This window comes from Polistes fuscatus, unplaced genomic scaffold (genome assembly GCF_010416935.1).
Source record: "Polistes fuscatus isolate 324 unplaced genomic scaffold, CU_Pfus_HIC Scaffold3, whole genome shotgun sequence".
In the NCBI taxonomy this organism is placed as follows: Eukaryota; Metazoa; Arthropoda; class Insecta; order Hymenoptera; family Vespidae; genus Polistes; species Polistes fuscatus.
Genome location: NW_025113107.1, coordinates 3,597,496 through 3,615,815, shown reverse-complemented (window position 1 = coordinate 3,615,815; position 18,320 = coordinate 3,597,496). Strand labels below are relative to the sequence as shown.

At 33.4% G+C, this 18,320-nt stretch overlaps 2 long non-coding RNA genes across 2 annotated transcripts in view; one reads left to right on the top strand and one right to left on the bottom strand.

Annotated features, from left to right (window-relative positions):
- LOC122519911 overlaps nt 1-11,037 on the top strand; it is a 38,070-nt gene extending 27,033 nt beyond the window's left edge. Inside the window, exon 6 of the long non-coding RNA XR_006304397.1 lies at nt 9,832-11,037. This is a non-coding gene — a long non-coding RNA (uncharacterized LOC122519911). The remainder of the gene's footprint in view (nt 1-9,831) is intronic.
- The window catches only part of LOC122519912, a 57,885-nt gene that overhangs the window by 16,805 nt on the left and 22,760 nt on the right, over nt 1-18,320 (bottom strand). The window lies entirely within an intron of this gene.

Sequence of the window (18,320 nt, the reverse complement as noted above, 5' to 3'; positions counted from 1 at the left end):
AATTTCTTCGTAAACGAATGAAAATATGTTGTGTTCCCCCTTCGTAAACGTAAATCATCATTTTGTAATGGTAGTCATAAAAGTCATAAATGCCTAAGCATATTCCTCTCCGAAAAGGAAAATAATATTTATGCGAATGCGTTACTCGCATATTCTCCCGTCTGACTTCTCTCTTACTATCTTTCTCATCCTTCGTGATGAATTTTACTTGCCCTCTGGGTATTACTTAACATGCATGAAAACGTGCTGATACAACGCCGCGTACTGTTTCTGACTTCTGACGTCTCACTGTTAAATGATAACGCAGTCACACGCGCGTGCGTGCAATCTATCGCACCACGGTAGTATCACCAATTCTCTGCATCATTTACTATGTACTACTACCTTAAGTTGTTGCACTCTTCCCGGTGCGCAGATAACGCGAACGGATATCAATCTTTCAAGCAAATTGGACGACGTGATTATCTCTTTAATTATTGCATTACATTGAAAATTACAAAACAATATGCGATAATACTAAATCGTATTTGTTCATATTTCATATGTATATATATATATTGCGTTTTATAATATTAGGGTGAACCAAATGCTCGTGCGTTATTTATATTAATATTTCTAAAGTAAATTTTACAAAAACATGCAGTTTTAATGTAAAGTTTAACGCAATAAACGCACGAATTTTTAGCTCACTCTAATGAAATAGTTTACTTTGGAAAAGAAAAAAAAAGAAAAATACGGTTGAAAACTTTCGAAACGATATTTCCTCCAATAGCATAAACGAACAATTTGTCGATAATAATAAACCTTTGCATTCTCCATTTTAACGACCACCTTTCACAAAAGTATTATCGAAAAATAGAAAAGAAAAAAAAAGAAAATGACAAATCGGTTTCTTTGCCGTGCGTAAATTTTGTTCACCGACGACGCACTTTATTCCTCGCACGCGTCATTTTGACACTCGCATTAGCGTGAAAGAAGTTGAAATGGAATCGCTATACCCACCGAGCTGCGACCAATCGGAACGAACTTGGATGGAAGTTGAAGTCACTATGAGAGTGTATATATATACTTATGTATGTATAATCGTATATATGTGAGACGGGAGCGAGAACTGCCAGATGACAAATCGTTGGCTGGCCAACCTGACAGCTTACACTCATTGGCCGTTATAACGGTGATAAATCGCATCGGTACATCGGTACCTTTATGTCCACGAACAAGATGTGTGTGCATTAGCGAACCTTTTGACATTACTCCTGGTTTATGCTCCTTTGTCTTTTCACCGTAGCAATTTAACTCCCGGCATAATTGCAATTAATTATCTCTCTATCTCTCTCTCTCCCTCTCTTTCCGTTTGAGTAGATATTGCTGCTGTATATATTTCTTTATCTCTCTTTCTCTTCCCTAACGTTCGATACGAAGCCAACATTCAGGTTGGAAGGCATTTGTAGCCTGCTGTGTAAACAGCCATTGATGAATCGTTTTGGCTTGTAAGAACAACTGGTTAAGTTATTTAGACTATACGCGTATATCTCGAGGAATGTAAAAGAAATATTCAAACCATATATGTGTGTTAAACATTCAAAGAAAGATCAATGTATTATTTTACTCGGATCGGGTTATATTTTCTAATGTTTTTGTGATATCTTATTTTAAAATTGTAATTGATTTTGAGTCAACGAGGATTAGGCGTAATAGGTAGAACCAAAAAGATGAATGGAGGCGTGGTGGTTAATAGTAGTAGTAGTAATAGTAGTAGGTAAAAAGAAACTTTAATCTTCGATTATGAGATAACCGTAGCAATGGATAGAAGAATGTCTCTTAGAAGATGTGCACTCGTTCGCGCAGATGCTATCGCAAGAAACCCTTTTTGAACTTTTTCACCGTGCACCTACCTTGTCATTAGGTACTTATTTATTATTACTCCCAATTACCGTAAGTGATACTACCCATCGAGTATGGAACTCGTTTCCTGAGTGAAAATAAAAGTAAAAATAAAAGTAAAAATAAAAATAAAAAAAAATAAAAATAACACCTAAAAAAAAGGATTTGCTAAATTTCAAATTTAACTCGCTTCCCTGAGGAGAAGCGGTGGAACGGAAGAGGTTTTAATTAAAATGAATATTAATTATGGTCGTTACCCGTGCGATCCGCGTGGGTAATTCGATAATGATCTAGTTACAAAGTAAATGCGACCATTTCTTATTCGTCGTACGCCTACATGCATCATCCAACGTGGGCCGAACTAACTTTGACTTTAATTAATGGAAATACAAATGAAAAAAATAATCACAACAATTCGATAGGAATGAACAATCGGTACGTGTGAACGATAATCATTTTACTTGAAAGAAATTTTGTGTGTGTGTTTAAAAGAAAAATTATTTCACTTCGAATAATAATATATCTTTCCCCCTTGTTTTTCTTTTTTCTTATAATTACATCATTATTTCTCGATAACCTACGTACATCAGATAAGACATTTATGGAGATTATACTTTCAAGGAATGAAACATTTACAAAACACGCGACACCATAGAAACTACCAAGAGCGTGGATCTTTCGATAACAAATCGATTCTTATCGGTTCATCATGCAACGAACGTGTGAATAACCGATAGGACGAGTTTCCGCAGCGAATCATCGAGATTTTCCACGATCACCGATAAAATCGATCTATCGATCTTTCGGCATGCCTACATACATACAAACAAACATACAAGTTCACGCTTTCCGAAATACTTCTTACGAGATGCAATTTGCATCGGAGGAATTCCAGGAAGAGTGAAGTGGTTAAAAAAGAAAAGATACGAAGGAAAAGAAGAAAGAAAAAAAAAGAAAAACAAAAAATAGGGTCGAAAAAGGAGAATGACAACAGCGGGGCAAGTTCGTAAAAGTTAAGAATGCGTTGCATTCTGCGTGGGTGTGGGCGAAGCGGCGAGATGCATCGGTGTCAGAAAGAGAAACGAGTCGAGAAACGATGCGAGATTTGATACCTTAGAGCGTCGTGCATTTAAAACGATTCTCTAGAGTGTGTCGCGCGAGAAATGTTTCTTTTTTTTTTTATTTATTTCTGAAGTAAGTACATTAATATAGTTCGTGAGACGTTGTAAAGGAGGTTGATTGAATATGTCACATGTCGAGCTCATAGATCTTAGCGACGCACGCAGTGCACCGGCTCGCAAATACATAAACCTACACACACGCATGAACGTCTGACTGGCGCTTAGGACTTGGCAATGCATTACCAAGCAAGCGGCTTATCGAAGAAACGACAGTCAGAGAGTAAATCAATGAACGGGACACGCGGCATTGCTAATAATAATCGCGAGGACTCGTTATTATTATTGTCGGTATGCCTTTTAAATATTAGAAGAGAGCATTGCCCACGAGAGATCAATCCTTAACAAGTATATGCATAAATATATATATATGTATATATATACTGGCGCCAATGATTATCTCGATCGATCGCTTTTCAAATCAGTATCGCGTGTGTTACTTTTTTTTTTATTTCTTTTTATTTTGTTTTTTATTCATTCGTTTACACGTGACCGTGTCCAATTTCATATAAGAGCAATTCAATTATGATATGTTTACGCACACGATAGTAAATATTTAGAGATATACAGCATTTATGTTTATTATATATATATATATATTATACTGTACACGTATTAGAAAAGTATTATCAACGTTTAGTAGAGAAATATTTAGAAATGTTTCTCTCGATAGGTATACTTACATTAGTTTACTTTTGATAGTATTAGTTGCGAGGAGAAAGCGTTTCTCTCTCTCTTAATCTTTTTATTTCTTTTTTTATGTTTCAACTTTTTCTTCTCTTACTTTCTTCCTTTCCTTTTCTTTCCTTTCCTTTCCTTTCCTTTACTTTACTTTACTTTACTTTCGTAGGAAATTTTGATGTTTATTATTTTGTCGTTCGATACATAGGCAATCTTGGATAACGAGAGCAGAAAGAGAGAAAGAGAGATAGGACTATGGACCGAGCTTACGATCGACATAATCTTATTTCTGTCCGCTCGTATATAAAGTTTGTATATAATATCGAAGTATGCCCACTGAGTGCTAAAGCGATTTCAAATATCTTCGGATAGAATCGTAGCATTTATATATGTATGTATGTATGTATGTATGTATGTATGTATGTATATATATGCATACTTATTAAAAGATTATAGGATGCCTTACGCGTGAAATTGGATAATTTTTAATACTGCAAAATAACTTCGTGTTACTTTGGAAAATGTTGTTACCATCGTTGAATTTGTCCGAGAAAATTCAATGATTGAAATTTAATTTAATTTTAGTCTTTCTTTTTTTTTTTTGACGAATAATTCTATCGTTATATATAATAATTCCGTTAATTCGATAATTTTTCATTCTCAATTTTCGTTCAGTATTTTCATTTGTGTCTCATCGAGAAGTGAAATGTAAATATTTATCAATATACATATATACGTTTTCGTAATAATATTTAATAGTCGCAATCGTAATGAAATAAACCATTTTTACGATATATCTAAAGTATTTTATTTACAGAACAAAGAAAAAAAGAAAAGTATTTTGATGATAGCTTTACGAGACTAAAAAGAACGGTGTCATTTCTTTTTTCTTTTTTACTTTTCTTTTTTTTCTCTCTCTTTCTTTCGAAGTTCACACACTTTATCTTCTACGCCTTTCAACATGCGACCTCTTAAATCGAGCTTACGTGATCTTCACCCTCATCGTAGATCACGATTTCTTTTTATTTTTATTTCGTTTTAAAGTAAAGACACCCGACTATATACTTCTTTATCATCAACGTAATATATTTAAACTTTATCAAAAGTAAACTGTGTTATATATACAGGTATTCAAAGTTTAGAATCTCGTTATGAATGAGTCCCCACCCCAGCCCCCTTCCGCTCTATAGTTTGAAGAATTTATTTGAATTCTTCTTAACGAGACACGGTAAGAAAATCTAACTCGTTCGTATAAATTGCACGTTTAGTAAAAGTCGGAAGTGAAAGTTAGTAGTTTAAATTACGACTTTTCATGGACAATGAATTATTTCTATAATTTGTATCCACTTTGATATCGTACAGAATGATATTTGGCCTTTTTTTGTCTATTATTTTAAGCACGAAACGATTGTGAAGTTTTCTCGTGATCGAAAAATAAAAAAGATAGGAAAAAAATTCAAGCCAGAGAAAGAAACAAAAAAGGGGGAGAAGAAAAGAACAAAAGTGTCCAATACTCGAGTCCGCATTCCTATTCAAGGGATACTAGTAAGAAACAAAAGATCTCTCACCCTTTACCTAAACAAACGTATCCCTTAAGGTATAGTTAAGATCGGAGACGCGAGAAGTATCTCGTTCCCTTTTCCTTTTCGAGTGGCGCTACGTGGTGCTTGAAAAACGATTCTCACAATAATTATATGGATCTTGGAGATCTCTAAACTTAAACTGGACGGATACGAGAGCAAACGTTCTTCAGAGAGATTGTGGAAACGCGCCACATTGAGACGTGTTTGCGTTCTCGTGGGGGCCCACGCATTGTCTTCTCGACATGCAACGTGAAGAATCTTTTTCGACCCTTTTTGCCTTTTTGCCTTTTTTCTTTCTTTCTTTTTTTTTTATTATCATTTCTTCTTCTCATCCTCCTTTTTCACTCTTTTCCTCTTCATCTTCTTCGTCTTCTTTTTATTCTTCGAGTTTTTTCTTCGTAGGTTTCTGCTTCTTTCGTATTTTTTAGATTGGCACGAGCTCTCGAAGAGAACAAAAACGTGCCGAAATTTTCAAAGAGTACTCGAATACCCACCCTACTTTTCGACGACTTTTAAGATGACCCTTTTCGAAGAATCGAGAATGCACATACTCGAGAGAAACTTTTATGGGTTAAAGAAGGACGTATCGTATTTCGACAAATCAAATTTTTCATTATTTCCTTAGTGTAAAAATAACATCGTAGAATGTTTCTATATTAGTTTATTCTAATTGTACACTATAAAGAATATATTTTCTTTTCATTGTCAAATAATAGATTCCAAATTTTGTAGATATTCTTGTCAAATTTACTTTGCTATCGTGTTATTTAATTAAATCATTTTAATTCTTACAAACATTCCATCTCTCTTTTTACTCGGTAATAAGATATCATTGATATCAAAATTAATTTCTCTTTATTTTGTTTAACCCTTTAAGTGCTTAATACTTTTATAGGTACGAAATAGTTTATTATTACTACGATCCTTTGCTATTGATTTTTGTTTCTTATAATATCATTTTTATATGCCAAAACTCAAAACAATAAATCAATACGCAAATCAACGTTACATTATTTAACATTCGTATTGACAAATATTTATATACGTCATTACCAGTCAAAGGGTTAAGGAAGAAATTGTAAAAAGGATTAAAAGAAAAACAAAAAGAAAAGTAAAGTAAATTAGGGAGCGATTAAAGATGAGACGATAGTCAATGGTAAATCTTTGGTAACATCTATCTAACCGGTCAGGATTTGATGCGTTAGTATGCTTTAAGCATCCTAATGAAACGAGCGACATGAAAAGCGACGTTAAGGGAGCTGTTTTGCGATAGGAACGGTGATTCTCTCTCTTTCTTCACAGACACGATCTCTATAAGATCGAAACTAGGCTCGCTCGTTCGACGACTTTAACGTTTCTCTCCGTGTTTCGAAGTCGTTCGATAAAGCCCCAAGATACGCGCCGTACGGAGATGAGAATCTTTCAAGGATGTCGTAAAGGTAAGAAGAGCGTAATTAAAACTTGGTTTATGCGCTGTAAAAGCGTAATAAGCTGTACGCATGCGATCCTCGGATACGATTCCGAGCTAGCTTTTAACGTAATCGCGACCACTACGTCCATTGACTATGAGAAATTCTGAGAAATCAAAATCGTTCGAAGCGACGTTAATTTTGCGATTTCTCTGAAGAAATTGTTTATTTAAAAAAAAAAAAAACAAAAAAAATATTGTAACTGTATCTATTTTTAATATTTTCTAGATACATATACATATATATATATTGGTTTCTTTCTCGTGCGCGTAAATTTTGTGCTCTAACGCACTTTATTCCACACACGTGTTATTTTGACACTCTATACATATATTAAGTATGATAATGACGAAAGGAACAATTTAGAAATATCATTCGGTTGAATGACCGTAGTTAAGAAAAATTTGTCTAACGGGGGTCGTGTCGTTAAGAACTATAAAAATGAATTCATACGACAATGCAACAGTATGATTCACTCTTGTAAAAAAAAAAAAAAAAAAAAAAAAAAAGAAAAAAAAGAAATTCCGGGACAAGATATTTCTCAAACGTTTCTTTGAGACTGTTAAAATAGATAGAGGAGGAGGAGGGAAAGGAATATTTGGAGAACGAGAAGAAGAATGCGTTATCTCGTTAACGAAGTACCAGATCTCAAGCCTTGTAATTCGTTTAAAATGTTGGAGCCATAGCAAAAGGCACGTAGCCCAGTTTTGAATGCACGTTAAACGAACGCATTCGTAACATTGTCACACGGCACGTTAAGCTTTGCTGTTGTTGGCATGCGACCCGGCGCGTTTCGATTCGTTTCGGCTTCGAAAGAAGAAAAATTCAATGTGTACACCGTGTATGGAGAGGAAGAAAAGAGATCTATCAATTATCTTGCAAAACCGTATACAAGTATTATACAATAATCATAATATTTTTTAAACGACGATCTTTTTATTCACAGTCACAATTGTCCACCGAGAAGTACGTAAGAAATATTTTTCTTTCAAAATTACATTCTTCAATTATTTATATTATATCGTTCTTATATAATAATAACAAATTAAAATTTAAACAAATATTTTTTAAACGGATAGATAATATTTATAAATATTTATCAAATATTAATAATGCACGCATACATTACGATCATTATATTTTACAAAATATTGATAAAAAATATATTGAACGCAAATAAATAGAAATTTAATGGAAAAAAAATAACGAAAAATTAAATGAAACGTTGAAAATAATGACTGACGCGAGGAACAAAGTTAAAATAAATGTTAACTAACAATAAGAAGAAAGAAGAAAATAAATAGTGGAAGGAAGTATAAGAGCACGACTATCGCAAAAGGCAAGGAACGACTTTGCATAGTGCGTTTCTTGACAGCCACTCCGAAAGAGAAAGAGAAGAAAAGTAGCCATAAGATCGTGGGCGGTAGTGGTAGTGGGGGGGAGGGGGGAAGAGAGCGCAAGGAGTCGGATTACTCTGTCGCAAGGATCGAAAAAGGACGTGACCAACCAGCACCAGTGCCACCCCTTTTAACGGTGGGTGCCCTTTTTTTTCGCCGACCGATGGAGAAGCGTCCCTAATCGATCTGGAGACTATAAAGCAACGACCCATAAATTTACTCAAACCACCACTCTCGAGGAAGAGAAATGTTGCTTATTGTTGTGACGTTTTATTTTCGTATTTCTTTTCGAACTCGCATCGGATGGATGAACGAAGAAAAAAAGGTTTATAAAAACAATAAAAGATATAAAAAAGGGGGAAACGAGTATATATATCTAGTTGACCCTTTTCTTTGATGTCTTGACAAATTTGTTCCTATTTTTTTTTTCTTTACTTTTTTCCTCAAGATTGGAAGAGAAATTCGAAAGAAGATCGTATTTTTGATCGATCAAGTATAGAATTCTGGTTAATTGTGTGTATGTATCGATTGCGTAGTTGAAATATTGCGCGATTACACGGTCCAGATGTGCACGAAATATAATGAAAATAATGCGAGATCTGATCTACCCAAGTAGACGTAATTTCTCGAACCATTGGCTCGCCTAACTGTGTAACCATTTGCATAGAATAGAGCGATCCATCAAGATCGATCGCGTATCTTTGACCTCGTAACAACAATTTATATCGTCGTTGATATAATATGACTTCTTAACTCCTACCGTATCGTTTTATATATATTTAATTACTTTGTTTTCTTCTTATCTTTTTTTTTTTGGAAGTGAAGCAAAGTGAAACTTTCTTAGGTGACGGTAATGATCAAATTTTATTTTGAATATTGTTTGTTATACATGTGTAATCTTAGGAAAGTCATGGAAACAACATTCAATAAAAGAACTTTCAATAGAAGACTATTTAATTAGTTTATCGTTGGATTTCAAAGAGGAAGGTACGTCGAACTTATACTCGGTGCTTCTGGATAACAATATACATTTCCTTTAATTAATTATCAATCAGTTAAAGTAAATTGAATACAGTACAGTACTCTATTAATATTTTGAATTGTTTAAACTAATATATATTTGTTTTAACGTTCGTTCTTATTTTAATGGGCATTAACTTATTCTTCTTCTTCTGATACTAAAAAACATTGAAATAACAGTAAAAACAAATGACGACCAACTGTTAAATACGAAAAAGATACCGCGCGTTTATTCTTCCTGTTTTTTTACAATTATACTACAACACGTACGATTTTAAAGTACGGACATTTCCTGTACGTTATTTTCGTATTTTTTTTAATTACTTGTTATAAATAATATTGACATGAAAAAGTTAAACTCATGAAATGTTTAATTAATGTACATTAATGTATTCATTTTTAAATTGTCGTTATCCTGTACACGTTATATCAATAATTTTCATAGAATAATCTAATAAAAAAAAAAAAAAATAACGACGTACGATTTTAAGGGAACACTTCATTGTATATACAAATCAATGAATTATTTTTCACATGATAATACGAGTTTAACTTCTATTGCTCATGTAAATTACGTACATTTTTATTTTTCTTCTTAAATAAATCATTCGATTTTCAGAAAACGATGGATAAAACACCGAAGGAATAAACTCGGACCACCTTTAAATGGTTTCCCAGTTTGATGACTCTCATTAATGGTATTTATAGGTCCTTGGGGGAAAAGGTACTTGCCCGTTAATTTATGAAAATGTATGTTAAACATTAAGAAGACCACCATCAGAAAGATTGCATCGAGTTGCGAAGCTCACGTGAGACTCATCTTTAGAAATATTCCAACGATCCAGGTACAACCGTTTCAAAGTTTGTCGATTAATTAAGAACCGCTTTCGAGGAAGGGCGACACCTTGTCTCGATAAACTTTCGTTGCCACATTTACGATAATAATTTTCTTACACATTCGCATTATACAAATTTTAGATACGAGTTTTATTTTTGTATAAAAAGATTCTCTCTCTGTTTTTTTTTTTCTGTGATCGGTCAAAATTATTACATCTGTCGATCGAAAACTGGTGTTCCATGTAAATGATTTTGTTTGTTTGTGTGTGTGTGTGTATTAATACGTTCGATAACAAATTATTAAAAAAGAAAAAGAAAACTTTCTCGACAATAAATATAAGGAACGAATCGAATCGAATCTATCGTAAAGATAAACGATCTAATTAGCAATAAATGTTTATATGCTTATGAATATTTACAGTCCCCTCCCGCCTACCTCCTCCCCCTATCGACAACGATTTTTTATTTTATATGCTGTCACATGTGGCCTACGTCAATTCGTAACACCGGTTATTTTAACATGCTTTAAAATATCGGATTAGAACGTGAATTATACTAACGAAAGAAAAATGCAATAAAAGAAACTACGATTTAGTTTAAGCCTTTTAATGAATCGTAATGTTAAAGTAATTTAAAATTTATACGAGTCAAGGAAAAGAAACCATACACGTTCTTAGAAATTCATTTATAGTTAAAAAAACGAAATAAAAATGTGTGTGTGTGTATGTTATACTTACCCGACAGATCGGAAGAAGAAAACTTGGTTCACATGTAAAACGGGGGGAGAGGGATGGGGATGTCCTCTAATGTAAATCAGTCGACAAGGTCGAGAAAAACTAACTCGAATTTGAACTCACGAGGCTGCTTGTTTTACGAGTTGAAAACTACGACGGGAGAACCCGTATTTGTAAGCTCTCCGGTTCGTTTCCCTAAACAGAATAACACGTGGTCGAAGAAAAGTTTTGTGAGAAGGGAAGGAAGGAAGGAAGAAAGGAAGAAACGAGAGATCCGTAAGAGAACACTATTCTTTCTTTCTTTTCCTTTTTTTTTTCTTACTTTTCCTCTTTTACACTTTCGTTTGCTTTTTATATTTTTAATCGTCCACTCTGTCACTCTCTCTCTTTCTCTCTCGTTTCGCACTTTTTTCAATTAGAAAAATAATAAATAAAAAATATATTACAATCGTTTTATGAAATGTTAAGCCCTTCCTTCTTCCCCATTCTTTACGCGCACGTAAATTGTGATTTGATTTATTAGCTTAAGAATTCTTTCCTTTCGTTTATTAACTGCTGCGAATTTGTTGACTTTTTTCTTTTCTTTTTAAACGATTTCACGTTCGACGCTTCCAATACTCGTAAAAATCGAGATTGTTCTTTCATTCACGACGAAGAATGGTAGAAATGGTAGATCCGATTACATTTAAATCGATCGAATAAATTAAAATCGAGAGTGGTAATAATAATAAAAGTTTTCATTAATAATTTTCATCGTGGTAAAAATAATCCAAAAAAGAAAAAATGAAAAAAAATATAAAATATAAAATGTAAAATAAGAAAAAGGAAATAGTCCATCAATTCGGTGGCCATGAATTCGAAGATAAATCCGTAACCCATGCAGGCACCGGCGAATAAAGTCGTTCGAGCAGAAACGAAAATATATACATCGTCGTATTCGTTTATGCTCGTCCACAGTCGTGTCAACATGTTCGGTTATCTACATCCAGAATAAGAAAAAGAAAAAGAAGAAGAAGAAAAAGAAAAAAAGAAAAAGAAAACTTATGCGAAAGTCCACGTGGTTCGTAGTACAACTACGAGTCTCTGATGAAAAAAAGAAAAAAAAAGTTCGACATGTTTACGAAATGGTGGTCGGTCAGCAGCGAGACAGAGAAGGAAAAATAAAATAAAAAAGTAAGAGAGAGAGAGAGAGAGAGAGGGTGCTGACCCCTCGCTACAGGGTGCACAGCAGGGTGCCGTTAGCTCGCATCTTAAAGCTCTGTTTTAAGCCTATCGCTTTGAATGTGGTACCGTTTCGTTATTATTCCTTTTTCTCTTTCATTATTTCCTACAGTATTCTTTATAAGGTTTACTCGTGTTTTCTAGGTGGCTCGACTTGTACGAACGAGATTATATTGTAAGTCCCAAAAGGACGAGAGAATCCCTTTTCGAGAAATTCTCGTAGACAGATTAATTTCACATTCATTCAATATTTCTATATAAGAACAAGTCGCGCGTGTTTATTTCTATTTGATAGACTTGTTTGTTACAATAAAAATGAAAAAGAAATATTAACGAAACTGTGAGATTTTAACGAAATAAATTATCTCAAGAATGAAGTGTGAAGGGGGAGATTATTAAATAAGGTATTATTAAAACACCTTTACTTTTTACGATTAATATGATTATCCGTACATTACGGAGAGGGATACAAAATATGTGATTATGTAAAATCCGACAAGTACTATATAATTAACTACTCGTTCGTGTCCTAATTAATTACCATAAATCTATTCGGTTTATGAACAAATCTTCGAAGATTTTAATATAAGCAGGAAAGGTGATCAGTTACTTATAGATTGATAAAAAATTGTAGTCTTATGAGAAGGTAAAATGACGTATATAAAAATACGTTTGTAGACAAGTAAATACATATATATATTACACTTATCATTGTAACATTCTTTTGAACTGACAACTCATGTTAATGTATAACGTCAGTAAAAATTACTTATAATTCTCGGCTGAAAATTCATTGTATATTCTTCTATTAATACAACACAATAACAACAAATATATATATTATATCTGTTTTGTTCACACTTGTCGCAGATCTATCGGGAGCACATTGCGATTATCGATTAATTCGCAAGAGAATATTATCGAGTAATCGAAAGAAGAAGCTATAAATCATGTCAGTTGATCGTTTACAACGTTCACGATCGTTCGCAACCGTGTATGAAGCAACAAAATTCGACGAAGGACTTTACGTGCGACCGCGTTCTTGCGTTTCTGGCGCCATTAAATGGCAGGTCTGGCCAATAGCGGCGCATAAGTGCCGGCAGTCGTATTTGCATACTCAGTTAGCGGCATTCCAGACGCTGAGGTATAAGAGTTAGGCGTGTAAGTACGGAAGAACGCCAAAGATATCCCGATGGAAATCCGTACCATTCGGGGAAAATCATTGAATTTACCTGTAAAAACTTTCTTCTTCGTCTATTTTCAATTTGCTTTCGTTTTATTCGTTTATTCCTAATAGCATGTTACAGTTCCGCGTATCGGAATGCAACGGGTTCCAATCCCGACTGTAGTATCATCTTTTCGTTTGTTCGTATATTTTTTTTTGTTTTGTTTTTTCTTTTTTTACCTATACGAATACGTTTTTATTTCTTTCTACAACTAGACACAATTATATATATTACTACCTGTTCGCGTAGTTTTCGTAGTGTGCGACACCGTTTAACAAAACGATCATTTTAGCGCCATTAAATGTGGTGTTCAGTCTAGTAGATAATAACTATTTGCCGTTCGTGCATTTTCAATCGAGTTTATGACGTAATTCTTTTCGTTTATAAGTAATGACTAATTCCGTACGAACCCCTACCAATACTTCCGCTTATACGATACTTTGACGTGATTTTCTTAAACGTTAAAGTATCGTAATATGTTTTTTTTTTTTTTCGATGATTTTCTAAAACGTTTAATATTCATTATAATGAATCACTGGTTTATAAAAATTTATGCACCCTGGAGGTCAAACGTAGCCCGTATTATACTTTAGAAAAACTATTAATAATTTAAAACGACGCAACCTTTTCGAATGATGTGTGCACGTGCGGAAATTATACTTTGTTAACTTTTGTCTTTGAGTTGAAAAAATATAAATTCAATTTCGCATTAAAAGTCTATAACAAGGAATTAAGTTATCCTATTCGTTGTACGTTGAATTATTTATTACAAAGGTATTCAATTAAAATGTTCAATATTCAATGGCATTCGTCATATTACGTCAAGAGGTGTATTATCGTACGATAGAATTTAACCGGTAATTCGTTTGAATCCACGCTCACGATCTTAACTTGATTACAGTAATTTAAGATTACAACGAGAGAACGGGGAATTTTATCTTTTTATCTAAGATGTTTTCTTGTATACAGAGAGAGAGAGAGAGAGAGAGAGCTATAATTTTAATCGTTGTTAACGAATAAAACATTTTTTTTTTTACAATATATACAATGATTTAAGATTAATCGTATACGAAGGTTAATCTAAATTATTATTATTATCATACGTATTCATTATCGTCAAACGAGAAAGGTAAAAAGTTTCTATTTTCGTATTATCATAAGTCGATTATCATTTTAAAGAATTCGATAATTCGTATATCGGACAAGTTAAGTATTTAATTAATTTACAAACGTTCTTCGTTTTCTTTCAAGACGAATTGCTGCTGATAACGACGAACACTTTATATAAACGAAATAAAGTCGACTTTAAATCGACGCGATACTTTCTCAGAAAATGACATCATTTAACTACGTTGATGAACAATGTGACGTTTTATCGTCCTATCCTTCTTCTTCTTCTTCTTCTTATTATTATTATTATTAATATTCCCTTCTAACGTATTCACGAGCGTGTCGCAAATCGTAATCCTCTTAACGGAATAAAATTTGTGCGAGTCGTTCAAACATCTTTCTACACTCCACTCTCCTCTTCTTTAAGAATGTAATCCTTATTTACTCGTCGTAAGTTTTCGTAGAAATTTGGTAATCTAGAAAAGTCGACGAGATAGTCGGTATAACACGTGAACATAATAAGCAAAGTAACGATGGGAACTATTGCGAAGGGAAACGATGCAAATTTATGCTCCTGACGTATTTTTCTATTTGCCTATTCTACATTGCATTTAATATTTATGAACAAGTAAGCAAACGAACGAAAGAACGAAAGAAAGAACGACAAGCATATTATAAAACTACTTTTATAACGTTACGCGATCGATCGAAAGAAGCCAAGGTAAATTTCTGTCATTTATATGTCTCTTCGAAAAAAAAGAAGAAAAAATAAAACAAAAAAATGTTTTTTTTTTTTAGCAGGATTAATTAAATTCGTGAAAGGGAATTTAAACGAATATCGAACGAATTATTTTTTTAAGCCAAAATCGATGTTCGAATTATTTTTTCTTTCTTTTTATTTCTTCGTCTCTTTCATAGTAACGTTATGGCAAGTCGTCGACCGTAACACATTGTGAAACGATTTCTTGTTCGGATTAAGCAGCCTGACCAGGCAGATTTTTCGTTCTGGAATTCGAGCAACAAATCGAGAAGGAAGATAGAAGTATAATCTACCTGTGATCAGGTACAAATAGAATCTTTGACAATAGTTCGAGAATTCGCTTCTTAGCTTCTGGGAGGAGAAAGAGGAGAATGGGGGGGGAAAGGAACGAAGAATGTATTTTCGTTGTTGTCTTAAAAATTCACTTATGTTAGTTGTAACTTCATATACGTTGTTTTACAAAAAAACAATAAATAATCGTTAAATAAAAGACAGGTGTATTTTTCTTTTAAGCAAACTTTTTGTTAGTTTCCGCAAAAGGGGTTATCGTAAATCGTGTAAATTCAGTATTCATTTCTGATCACAAAACTATGAATATAAATGATTAACACTATTTAAACGTGCTCATCACAATTTCGATGATAATGGACAAAAATAATTTTATGCGCGTGTATTTACGTCTATAAATTCTATTTTTGTTTCTTTTCTTTTTCCATTCGCTTTCATTACGTATTAGAATCAGATCGATGAATAATGCATTTGAATTTCTATGGGACGATAAACATCCTATTAGGAAATTTTAGTCGATTCCTCGAATCCCATGCCCATATTCGAAATAATTTACATCCTACCTAACATCCCTTAATTCTACACATTACGATGCAAACTATCTCTTAGGGGTTGTTACCCATATCTATAACTTTTCGTCTTTATGCGTTTCTTAGGTTGAAACCAAAATTAATAATATTTCAAATTATTTTTGAAAAAGATCTTCGACGAAATCGTAATCCTTGTATTACCAAACAACGTTTCTCTTCTCGTTGGATCGCTAGCATCGTTAATTGCTTTTTTTTTTTTTTTTATTAAATTTATTACCCAGATAAAGTATGAATCATTGTTTACGAAAAAAATATCATTCTTTCCACCCTACTCCGGATTTCGCGTGGAGATATTTTTCCTCGAAAACTTATTAACAAGCACGAATTGTGTGGATTTTAATTAGTCGAGAAATGGTAATAATAATTACAATAATAATAATAATAATAATAATAATAATAATAATAATCACCAACAAATCTTATCAAACATTTTATCTTAACAATTATATTTTACCCAATTTATTTCATTCATAGCAATTAGAAAGTTAACATCTAATCGGAAACGAATGTAGTAGCAGCATGTTTTCAAGAAACATACATAGATAATCTAGTCGTAATCCTTAACTCTCATCGATTGGTTATATCCATTCGTATTAGAATCATCGAGATCGTTTTGGAAAAGTAGCTTGCGATCCATCGATCGATCGATCGATTTATCGATAGAAATATTTCCACACGTTTTATGTGTACCGTTTTAAAGTATATAGGTATCTATCCGTCTGTTTGTCTGTTTGTCTGTTCGTCTGTCTGTCTGTCTGTCTTTCCGTCTGTCTTCTTACTAGTTGGTGTCTCTTTTTCTCGTTAATCAAAGATCACGATTTCTCTCTTTATCTTTTATTTTTCTTAGCAATTGGATATATGCCTACTTTACATCTGATTCGATACAACCGAGTTGACAGACTCGGTAACGAGATACGATGTTCCACCTTACGAAAAGCATAATCTTGCGGATCGGTTTGCCTTCACTTTACTACTACTTGGCATCAAGTCGCGTTATCAAAACGACAGCGAGACCAAATGTGGATCGGACACGTATACTGTATGAAACAGTAAGAAAAAGAAAGAGAGAGAGAGAGAGAATCTACCAAGCCGGAAACTCTTTCCCTTCGTCGTCTTCATGAGTCAGACGATGTGAGACAAGAGGGTTTACGTATCCTGAGTAATTTACCTGTCGGATTATCACCACAGAATCGCGTCTCAATTACTGCACTGTCACGAGGTCTGACAATCTCCGCATAACTCTACGATGTCTTTTGCTTTTTCTCTCTCTCTCTTTATTTCTTTCTCTTTCTCTCTTTTCATCTTTATAATTCTACTATGACTATACTAACTCTTTGACTTGTTCACATCGAGTAAAGGAAATCGATCACCCATCCTGATAATATATCGTAACGCGAGTTTCGTAATTCAATTACTTTTGGATTGTCCCGGTTGTTTTTTTGCTTTTGAAGTTTCACCGTAAGAATTGACGTGAAATAAAACGTTTGAGAATTAATCTAACGGAACACCAGCGATAGGCCCCGGTCGAGGATTTTTTCCTAATTCTTATTTGACGTAATTAATAAAAGTTGTAAGATGATTAATCGCGTTAAGGTAATTTTATCTCTTGCTTCATCTTGTGTAAGTTAATTGATTCTTGATTTTTTTTCTCTTTATTTTCTTTTCTAAATGATCATTTAATTAATTTAAATATAATTAATAGGAGAAGGAACAAATTTACTATACATGTATATATGCTTATAGTAAGCCGACGAGCTTAAATTTTCTCCGAACATTCGGAGGAACGAATGATTTACAGTTCGTACGGCACGATCAGTCACGGTTTATACTTATACCGGGCATCGTAGACAAAATATCAGCAATAAATGATGATACTTGGAACCCATTGTTCCAGTCGGAGAAAATGAAACCGATAACGCGCGGAAGGGGGTGGGGCTGGGGTGTTGGAGGGGTTCATGCTAAAGCTAAAGTATATCGAACAGTGCGATAAGGCAAAAACGATCTATCGGATATATATATATATATATTACTTATGTGAGTTAGGTATTCTTAGAATTGAACGTTACACTTTGTTTGTGTTTTGAAGAAGAAAAAGAAAGAAAAGGAGAAGAACAAAAAAGAAAAAAGAGACCAAAAGAAAAATATAAAAATAATTAAATTAATTTTTGTTAATTTATGTGTGTGTTTGTGCCATAGGGTAGGGTGCAAAATCAGAAAAGTCGAAAGATTTTGATTACGATTGAAAGATAAGCCACATGGGTAGTTCGAATGGCGTACGGTTTGAAGACTTTTACGACAGTTTGACAAGTAAGTGTAAGAATTTTTGTGTTCTTTTTTTTTTT